This window comes from Sander lucioperca, chromosome 10 (genome assembly GCF_008315115.2).
Source record: "Sander lucioperca isolate FBNREF2018 chromosome 10, SLUC_FBN_1.2, whole genome shotgun sequence".
NCBI lineage: Eukaryota > Metazoa > Chordata > Actinopteri > Perciformes > Percidae > Sander > Sander lucioperca.
The window spans coordinates 36,423,594-36,435,625 of NC_050182.1; positions in this window are offsets into that span (position 1 = coordinate 36,423,594).

The following is a 12,032-nucleotide window of genomic DNA, read 5'->3' on the forward strand; positions in this document are numbered from 1 at the left end:
TACTTTTTGTACTGTTTGAGAGGGAATTATCACTGGGTAGCAAGGCAGGAATACAAACAAAATCAAATTAGTTATGGTATCCTTTATTTTAAAATCACAATATATTTTAAAAGAAAATTACCATATAAAAATATAATTATGGGAGTGCTTCCTCCTGTTGTTGTTGGGGAACAAAACATTGGCGAAAATCTTGTCTTGCTACCTCTGTAGCTTTAGCTATTAAAGAGATATATTTGTGTTTTTAAAATGATAATAAAGTAGTGGGGAACAGTCATGTCGTTTTGGGATCCAATGTAGGAACCATCTGACAACCAAAATGGATGTTAGAGAGGAACCTACAGTAGTTTTTTTATGTCCTGTCATATCACACCATACAGTGGTGTAGTGTATGTGATACGCAGGTATACGCATTATACCCACTAAGAAAGCTCCAGGATTTCCATATACCCACTTTAAAATGCCCAATGACCCACAACAACATATTTTCCATTATATTTTTGATATATTTTGAATTGTCATCTGTGTTTTTCTTCTTCACATAGGCTAAATAAAGGTATTTCCACTGTAAATCGGTGCATAAAATAAACTTCAAGAAACTAAAGAAAGAAAAAAAAACATAAATGAGGAATTTGTGCTGATGTAATGGCCATTACTTTATAGTGACAGTCCTACCATCAGATAGAGGCCTTGAAAATGCACCTTTAAGTCTGGGGTATGCGGGTTGTAACATAAAGCAGTTTCTTGTAACCTATTTTTTAAGTCAATTACAAAATAATCATTGGGTAATTTGTAGCATTATTTTTTCTGGAATATTTACACTGTACCATCTATCACAGCCAATAAATACTGAATCTGAAATCAAAATACAATATGTTCATTGCAAAGTTAGAACAGATGATGAAGTGTAAACACAAGGTAGTATTTACTATTTGGGCTTTGATACCCCGTATGAAAAAAAATGTACACTGCAATTTGCTGGCTGTATTCTAAAGTGTTGCCTTTAATTTTGCAAATACAACTTTCTAGACATCATTTCAGTTTTTAGTGCTAGTAGTTAATGTTATCGTCTGACGCACCTGCATGGTAGAATTTGTTTAGATGTGCGAGCTGTTCCTACAAAAAGTTTAGTGCTAAAAAAGGAAAAAAAAACATTTCTTTTTTAACGCGCCGTCAAGAAGAGCATGTGAAAGCAAACACACTGAACGTGTCCTTGAGCGCGGACATGCAAAATACATTTTTGAAGTTTTTATTTGTTTATTCACTTGAATGATAATGTTTGTACAGATTTTCAGTGCTTCATGTGTTTTAGTAACGTGGTCCTGGTGTGACTTTTCAAACTTGTTTCCTGTATTACTTCAGCCGTTCCATTTAAATCAAATCATTTACCATTTGTCTATTAAATCTTTCTGTGCTTGAAAATGTGAAAAACAGACTCTCTAACGTACTCAATATCTGGATGGTATATTAAAACATGTCCAGTCTTTTGATTGTGTCTTTATGCAGTGATACTATACAATTATATTAAACTTTGTTGCAATGCTTTGAAGAAATCATTTTTTTTATGATACCTGCTTTGCATTTTTCAAATGGCTGTGTTTTCTCACAAATGAAACGGTGTTCTTGCGTCTCATCGAGGCCTTTGCGTCGATAAAACGAGCTTTTCATCAGCCTCACTGACACAATGGGTTGTGGCCAACAGAGAGAAAATAATAAAGTGTAGGTTCCCACCAGTTTCCTCAGAATTTTGGTTTTGTTGATTACACACTAGTGGAGAACATTTCCTGGCATCAACTCAACCCAATGATCCCTGAGAGGTCTGAGGAGTCTTCCCATGATGCCTTGTACTGTAAATATCTAGCAACAAGTGGTCTTTATCAGCATTTAGCAAAGATAACAGAGTAGAACAGAACTTTACCCACATTATATTTGGTGCATGGGAAAACATCTCAACCAAAGCATACTGTATCACATTACTTGAACAAATGTAAAACAAAGATGTGTTTCGGTGTATGGAGTTAAACTGTAGAAGTTAAACTGTGGAATGAATTAGAAATTGACGTGAAAATGTGTAGCACAATCGACCGATAAAAAAATTTATTTAAACATAAGCTGATTAACAAATATAAAACAGAAGTGTGAATACCAGAAGGTACACAAAACATATGGGATTGGTTGTGTTGTACTGGGTTAAATAGTTTATACTTAAGTTTCTGTAACTTTCATCTTCGTATGACAGAATAAAATTAATGTAAAAATGGTAGGTGTAATAAGCTCAGGCTTCAGCCTACACCTTTATATATATATATGTTTTAGGGCTGTCAGCATTAACGTAATTTTCGTATCGTATTAATCGCATGCCGCCATTTATTAATTTATTTTCACTTCACTCGGCTTTGCGTCGTGCCTAACAGGCTACTATTTTGCCGTACTTCCTCGTAACACATCCTGCTGCTGCAGGAATAGCAACGCAGATTTCGGTGCCTCATTCTGGTGCCACTGATATGTCTGCACTTCTCTCTGATGCTCTGAAACAGGCGATACAGGCAACAGAAACATCGCTGCACATGACGCTAGTTAACACTATACTCGACAGCAGCTAACGTTAGCCTACCGCTAGCTAGTAGCTGGATTAAACACGGTTACAATGCTGACAGCTAACGCTAAACGGTGTAAAGTGTGACTGTATTTCACTGTAGAGGATTCAACACCGGCATGTAACAATCTGCAGCTGCTGTTGTCGGAAAACACAGACGGAGCGTTCAATGAAACTGGTAATTTACAGCCTCGTGGTGCATTCAAAGTTGTTGTTAAATTCAAATGTGTGACTAGATTAAATATATAATAAACAAATACAAATCTTAAAGTCAAGTTCATAAAGTCACTTTCTTTGCATTCATTTGATTCCCAATCAAGATACACTGGTAACAATGGCTTTCCATTGTTAATATGTACTTAAAAACAGTTCTGAAATGCAAAATAATAGAATTTTAGTCATTGATTGATTAATCGCAATTAACTATAGAAATTCAACAATTAATCGTGATTAAGAAAATTTCATCGTTTGACAGCCCTAATATTTTTTTAGTTTGTTTTCTTGTCTGTTCATTTTTTTGTTTTGTTTGTGAAAATAAAAGCAACAATGTTATGTTTTGTTTGTTGCTTGCTATCAATGCATTAATTGTTGTGGGTTACAGATGGCCGAAAAAGAAATACAACAATCAATCAATCAAACTTTGAAACTACAAGCAGCAGTTGTCTCCACAAGTGCTCTACTGAAATAAAACTACTCAAGAAACGGTAACACTTTATAATAACCATGGATAATGAATGGTGAATAGTTAATAGTTATATTACTGTTAACTAACAACAAAATGACAATTAATAATGTTAGTTATGTTATTTTAACAGTTTATTGTTAGCCTGGCTCCGCCCTCCTACATACTTCAGCTCAATTTTCATTTTCCTTCAGTACTCCGTCTGGGTTTGCGGTATATTCTTGGGATTTCTCTGGCCAAATATTTGGCGGTCCAATCAGTGAACAGAGGGAGTGACTGAGAACGATGACGTTGAGGTCGTGACGTGCGATAGTTTGAGTTATAGTTCCGTAATGGTGGCGGAGAAAGATGTGGTCCATTGTGGCAACGCTGCCAAATATCCAGAAGTTAAAGCCCGAGCAAGAACAATCTTTGCTGAGTTTTGTTGGTGGCCATGATGTTGTGGCCCTCCTCCCCACGGGGTTCGGGAACAGTTTGATTTTCCAGCTCGCTCCGTTAGTGGTGAAGGAGTTGGGTAATGCTAGCGATGCTAAGCCGATAGTTGTTGTCGTCTCCCCTCTTGTTAGTCTGGTCCTACCAGACAGTACGTAGGAGGGCGGAGCCAGGCTACCAGAGTGGCTCTGGGCAGATCCAATAGTTTTAAACTTCAACAGAGTACCCGCCTTCAAGGAAGTTAACACTTGTCAGTGGAGAGTGGCCAGACTCTCTGTACAAATGAAATGTACCAGAGTCTGGTAGGACCAGGCTAGTTTATTGTTGCTCAGAGATTACATTTTATATAATATATTATGTATTTGGTAATGATTAAGAAATCACTTATAAAGCGTCAACAAACATTATTTGGATAACTATTTTAAAGCTGCATCTGATGAATATAATACATTTTTAATGGTAAATAAATACTTCGAAAAGCATTGATAAACATCATATATTTTATATATATATATATATATATATATATATATATACATATACATATATAGTACTGCGGTTGCAGAAAAACAGCTTTCATCTAATTTGACGTTCCAAAATTGAAACAAGAGAGGGTCGGAGAAGGGGTGTCAGAGCAGTTTGACGTGCCTCATAATGCTGCTGGTGCATGTTCGGCCATTTTAAACAATCGGTGTACTTCAAAAATGTGTTGTCAAGACACTTTTAGGGCCCTATTTTAATGATCTGAAACACAAGTATCAAACACCAAACGCAAGTAGCTTTGTGGGCGGATCTCGGGCGCTGTTGCTGTTATACCGGCGGGATAAATGACTCTTGTGCCCGACGCAAATCTAAAATGGGTTGGTCTGAAGTAACTACATTACATTATTACATGTCATTAAGCTGACACTTTTATCCAAAGCGACCTACAATTGCTATATATCAGAGGTTGCACACCTCTGGAGCAACTAGGGATTAAGTGTCTTGCTCAGATACACATTGGTTGATGTATCGCAGTGGGAGTTGAACCCAGATCTCCCACACCAAATGCATGTGTTATATCCACTGCGCCATCACCACCACCATTACTCATAGGTGTGGTTTGGGCGTAATGTGCAATAAACCAATCAGAGCGTTATCTCACATGCCCTTTAAAAGCAGGCGCGCTTGTTCCATGGCAGATTGCTATTATAATGGCGGATTTGCTAGGCGCACGCTCTTAATACATCCATGGGCGCAAGCCAGGAGCGGTTCACAGCCGAGGAGACCGGCGTTTGCTATTGATTTTTGTTTTTGACAAAATGTAAATAAAGAAATGTCACAAAAACATACTTTCCGATGTTTTAGGCTCACTGAATCACAAGGTTATGAATGCATGGTGATATTTTTGCAATGTAGTCTAACATTAGACCGAGATGACCTCACTATAGACGATGCAGCTCTTCTGCCTCTCCTCTCCCGTGCTGCTGCTGGGGCATTTGGGTTAAGTGACATCGGCACATGCAGTTCAACATCACATCTCCTTAAGTCCTCTAATATTTCCTCATTTATGTCATCAACGCATCCATGATTCATGGAAATGTTGTGTAAAACAAGTTCATATTTTTCCTTGTATTTATGTATGGTTTGCAAAAATGGGAACTGCTGGGTTCGTGAGATGAGAGAAGCAAAGTGTACGCGCGGTGTGCACACTCTACATTACGGCCAAGCATGCGCCCTTAAAATAGCATCTGAATAACGCGGCACTGACTTTAGACTATTGTTGTTTTCTGAAACTGCAAAATAGCACTAGGGAACGTTTGCGCCGGAACACACCTCCTCTTTTTGCTGAACCGCCCCCGGGAGCGCAATTTTGCGATGTCGGAATCCTTGGCTGTGAAATACAGCCACACTTTCGATCGCTTCGCTTCAGGCATTTTAAATGCACTAAAAGCTAGCTAGCTAACGATAGACTAGCAGAGCAAGTGTAATATGTTTACTAGCGAACACATGCAGTGAATGGTTAATATGCTTTTACGTCCGTTTTGGTGAGCCTAGAGAGAAAATATGGCATTTTAAAAGTAGCCTACATTTGCGGTAGCTACGGTAGACTACAGAGAAAGTGTGACATTTTTACGTCCGTTTCGGAGCGACAGAGGGAAAATATTTCAGTTGACACATTAAGTGGAACCGAAATGAGGAACCAAAATTTGCGTTCCACAGTGGAACCGGGTTTCGGTACCCAACCCTACTCATTTATTTGAGTCATTACAAAGTTGCGGTGTAACGTGCTTACATTTGCTAATAGCTAGCTATTTTTGACCAGGCTACTTCCAGGAGCAAAAGCGTTCATTCCAAAAGTTACATTGCTGATGCTTGACATGTTTGCTACAATGTAAGATCTCTGATCTCTCCGGTCTCTCCTTCTTCATCTGTGTGTTTGTTGTACTCCCGCATTCACCAGCAAACATTCTGACCAGTGGTCAAGTACTGCAATATACAATTTTTACAGTGAATGTACTTTACTTGAGTATTTCTATTTTACGTTATACTTCTACTCCACTTCATCTCAGAGGCCGATATTGTTGTCTTTACTCCACTTTATTTGACAGCTCTAGTTAATTGCAGATTTAGATTATTAAAACAAAATATACAACTAATAAATGGTGATGTATTATTATAGATTAAGCTACCCAGCAGTATATAAAGTCATTAAGCCCCACCTTTACCAGCCACAACATTAGAGTCATTAACAAATGATTGCATCACTATATCATTCTGTAATATAATATGATCCTGAGATTTCACTTTTAGTACTTTAAGTATATTTTGATGCTACTTTTGTACTTTTACTTGAGTATGATTTTGAATGCAGGACTTTGACTTGTTATTTTTACAATGTAGTATTGTTAATTTTACTTGAGTAATAGATCTAAATTCTACCACTGATTCTGACCATGCATACACGCTTCGCTCCGCAAAACAGACTTCTTTAGTTAATTAATATTGAGTGTGTTGCATGTTCAAACTGCACCAAGTTCTACACGTCATTGGGTACCCAGAAATACACCCGCCAAGTATGAAGTAGATCAGATGAACGGTTCTCCAAATAATCGTCTCGCATGCACGCACGCACGCACGCACGCACGCACGCACGCACGCACGCACGCACAGAATATGTAAGTAAAAGCTCATTTCATCTCTTCTTCAAATGTATTTTTCCCTAGGGGATTAATAAAGTATGTCTTCTTCATATTCATCTCATGTTTTTTTTTTTGCTTTCTATTAGGCTACATAATGCTTCTTCATTTCTTTGTCATGAAGAAATGACACATTGCTGCTAATCTTACAATCAGACTTTGAGATCAGCAGCACAACAAGCTTAGTGCCACTCACACTGTTTTTCTACACCACAAAAGGATAAGAGACAAAAAGCACTCTCGCTGCACGCAGCAGAGAAACACTCAACTCAACCCGTGATCAACATGTAGACTTAAAGATACCTCACTCACTCACTCACTCACTCAGTTAGAAGCAAACATTGTGATCATTTTACCAACACGCAAAGGCAGCGCAGCCTCATTTCCTCTAAATCTGCTGTTATCTAATTGACATTGATGGAGCGAGAATGGGTTCAGGTTGAGCTTCACTGAGCACTGGTGCAGACCAGATACGTATTTCAAAATAGAGAGCTGAATTGAAAAGGTCGCATATTACCAAGTATTGCAGCATTTAACCTTTGAAATTATTCATTATAATGCATATACGCTGCAGTTATTTCCCTGAAACTTCAACATTGCTAATTTACTTAATGTTCAACTTTTCTCATTTATCATATTAGCTTCTACAGTGCTTACTTGTGCTTAAGCCGTCTGTTAAATGAAAGAAAAGCTGTGTTTACCACAAGCTTTACTAAGGTGCAGAAAAGGAAGTTAAAAATCAATGCACATACCTTTTTGGAAAGTATCTTCCTAACTTTCCAAAAAAGTATGCATTATTGGATTTTATCTTCCTCTTCTGCACCTTTGTGTTTGCATAATCCTGCAGTAACAGTAACATAATGGTGCATTCAGTAGTCAGAGAAAGTAGTAGAAACTGTTTTACTGCCTCTCTGCAGAGCAGGTGGACATCAAGCTGTGACTGTTTGTGCTCTTGTAATTATGACTGATGCACGATTAGTGGAGACATGGTTACTGCACAGCATGTAAAAATCAGAATCAATTAAGATCTTTTTTTTTTCTCAGTTTAGGATATAAGTGAATGTCACTTAAAACATCATGTGTCTGTTGCCAGCAAAAAAAGCAAACTACCATGCAGGAGCAGCAGTAAAGTAATCCACCAAATTAGTGTTGGCAGCGCTAGAAAACTGGCAACCAATAATTCATTTTCACACATATGTCTGTGTAGTTTCTGCATGTGATAGAGGGACAATAGAAGAAATACAGCAGGATTTGCTTTCTCCCTGTGTTGCATTGCTTTCAGGTCCAGAGCCAAAACCCTTCCAGAGTGAAAAACCAAATACCACAGCTACATGTCTATTCTCAGAAAAGCATTAGGGAACCAGCATGGGCTTTCCCAACTGGATATCAGGAGCTTACTCACTAACACAAAGTACACAAAAAAAACTGTAATATGGCTGGGCACATGCGACTTTGACAGAATCAGAACGGCAGAAGACCAATGTGAACATTAAGCAGTAGCACACAAAGGAAAAAAATACAACAATAAGGGAAAACAAATGACATTATTACGGATTAGCATTTTAGAACGCACACCATTATGTAATGCATGACTATGTTATTTATATATTTATTCATATTTGAACATTGTCTCTGAATTGTCATTTTATGTGCTACTCTTCATGCCTTGCGGAAATAGTTAATAACAGTAATCAGAAAAAATTATGGTACAACATTTCTTTCTTTGGCTGTCTATTTGGCTTAATGTGCATAAGAGAGGCCCTGTCAGCAACACTTCAGACAGGTTGACCCTGAACAGAGATTAAAGCTGTACATTATGCCAGCTATACAATCTTGATGCATGATAATGGAAGATCGGGCGCTTTGTATTCAGGTCAGGTTTCGCTCTCATGGCTACAAAGGCTGAAGAGGTCCATAATGGAGTTAATTCCCTCTCCTTCACTCCAGTGCTGAGACATCAGCTAGTCCCAGTCACCCTGAATGGAACCGCTACTGCACTATCTGCAGGCTGGAACATGAATGCACTGATAATACCTGAAGCATAATGACCACAGACCTCTCCACGCCACCATTCATTAGCATCATGTGATCATTTCACAAAAAACTTTCATATTAGAGCATCATTTTTATCATCACCTTCTAGAGAGCCATTAGCCTGCTACTAAGACCTCTTTAAATGAGATCTGCAATCATTAGGGGGGTTATTACATTAGTACTTTTTTTTAAATGTGTGGTTCTACCCTGGAAATCCAGAGTTCTCGCAAGAGCACAATTTGAATTTGCTCAGCGAGTCACTCTGGCATTCAGTAATGATGCTTATTAACTATAACCTTGTAGCCGAGCTGCGCCAATCACATCGGTGTATCTGATATAGGTGGGCCAGAGGCGAGCTAAACAGATGACGATAGCGCTACAACGTCAAAGTCATTAGTAAACATTGCAAGATGGCTACGGATGAACACCATTTGTTTGAAACGGCTTTGGCCGCTACAATGAACGAGTTAGACTTGGCTTTTTATCTAAAAGACGAACAGAAGATGGCGCTCAAATCGTTCCTTTGCAAGAAGGACGTTTTTGCTGTTTTGCCGACCGGATACAGCAAGAGTTTAATCTACCAGTTAGCTCCCCGCTAAGTGTATGGGTACGCTCTGGATACGTCACCCCGTGTATTGTTGTGATTGGTGCAGTGAGATTTTCAAATGCATGTTTGGTGGCGCCCCTCAAGTTGGGCCATTGTCATTACTCATTGCCTGACCCTTAATCTTTCGGATTTGGGTCTGGATTTCCAGGCTAGTGTGGTTCTATAACATCACCAAATTCAATGTTTGAGTATGGCCAGAGGACCAATGAGTGGTCTCCTCAACCTTGATGCCTTTAAGATACTCAGACTGTCTTTCGATAGTATCTCTAGTTCCTGTATCTGTCTGCATTGCTTTGATCACAAAAACTAGATTAATATTAGTATTATATGGGCTAATCTACACAGAAGAGGGAAGATGGATTTCTTAAGTAAGCAATAAGAGTCGCATGTTCATTAGTCTGGTGCATCGTCCTCATCAAAATTGTGTTTCAAATCAATATTACATCACATGCACATTGCCCAATCCAGCAGGTTTTAATTGAGATTTTCTGGTTCTTAGCCAGTTGGTCACACACACATAGCGCTTGATGATATTGACAGGAAAACCTATAGGTATGTTGTTCAAAACTAAACAGAGCAAATCTTTCAGGCGGCATGACTGCTAAAATTGCAAATTTGCTCTGAAAGGAGCAATTTAAGGCTACCGTGTGAGTTCATTTTTTTTTCTCTCGAATTGAGCGAAACCTAGAGCCACGCTGGCCGTGTGGTTCAGATAAAAATATCTCAACAAATGTTGGATGGATTGCCATTAAATTGTGTACGGATTTTCATGGTCCTGAGAGGATGAATAATAATGAATTTGGTGATGCCTTGACCTTTCATGTAACACCACCATCGAGTCAAAATCATTCTTTTGTTAAGATTATTTTTTGGGCATTTTAGGCCTTTATTAGACAGGACAGCTGGAGACATGAAAGGGGGGAGAGAGGGGGAATGACATGCAGCAAAGGGCCAGGTCATAATCTAACCCTCGGCCACTGCGGTAAGGACTGAGACTTGTACATTTGGCGCACCCTCAACCAGGTCAGCAACGCAAGCACCACACTGAAAAAAAAAAGGCGGTCTCTGTAGACAGGCAAGGCTCCACAAACGGCAAAAAAAACCAAATTGTGCCAACCTGCACCACTAAACATAACAAACAAAAAATTGTTCCAATAACCGACAAGAAGGATTTGGGGGTGGGGGTTGGGGGGTTAGTGCACGGAAGGGAGGGAACGGGATGAGGAGGAGGGAGGGGCGAGCTAGCCTTCGTTTTGTTTGACAATACTTTGAACGTCAACAAGAAGTGATGTCACCCAACATTGCTTAGAGCACCTTTAATTACATTGCCATCATCTTCAACTGTACTTTTGCATGTAGTGCTAATAAGCAAATGTTAGCTACTTGTCTATTCCCAGAAAATTACATAAAAGCCAAAATGAATATGGTGAACGTCGTAAAGACTAGCTGCTAAGATCAGCATCTTGTAGTCATTGTGAGCATGCTGATGTTTATGGAAAGCTGTTTCTTTCCATACAAGGCAAGGCAAGGCAAGGCAGCTTTAATTTGTATAGCACATTTAAGCAACAGGGCAATTCATCATGCTTTACATAAAACATTAAAGAGCAGTTAAAAACAATAGAAAATATAAAAACAGATAATACACGATTTTATGACGCTAGTGTGGGACAAAGTATAAGCCGGTGCTATACACGTAATTCACCCGCAATCCTTGCCGTTCCCAGAACGGCCGGTCTCACTGCACTTAACTTTTTAATTCTCATTATATGCTTACATAGATTGTCTTCCAGTTCCAATTTTCAAGAATGTAACTTCAGTAACAGTTAAAAATATAAAAGTTACAGTGCAGTATAGGAAGTCAAAATTGACCCGTTTTCCAAGTTTCTATATAAGAAATATGGGTTTCTTTTTAACCAAATTGCCCAAAAATAACATGGATAGTTCCAAACATTGCTCTTCACAAGTAAAATTAATGATCAGGAAATGTTGGAAAAAAGCGTGAAAAATTTCCTGGAAAAAAAGCAACAAATGTCGAAAAAAGCATGAAAAACTTTGGCAAAAGTGATAAATGATAAAAGAAAGTGCCAAAAGCATTAGGAAAAGCATCAAAACATTGAAAAAAGCTTCAAAAAATGTCTAAAAAAAGCACCAAAAACACAAAAAAAAAATGCAACACAAACGTTGACAAAAGTGGAATTTTCAATTTTTTGACCTGGGAGGACAACAACATGCATGGTCGATGGGAAGACTGCACAAAGGTTAAAGAAAGGCAGCATCAAAAAGAAAGGTCTTCAGCCTTGACTAAGAACGGAGTTGTGGCGGACCTGCAGTTTTCTGGGAGTTTGTTCCAGATATGTGGTGCATAAAAACTGAACGCTGCTTCCCCCTGTTTAGTTGTGACTCTGGGGACAGAAAGCAGACGCCTCCCAGATACAATACACAGTCACTGTCGATATGCGCGTAAATTACACTTCAGGGCCTGTGAAGGCAGCTTTATTGATTCAA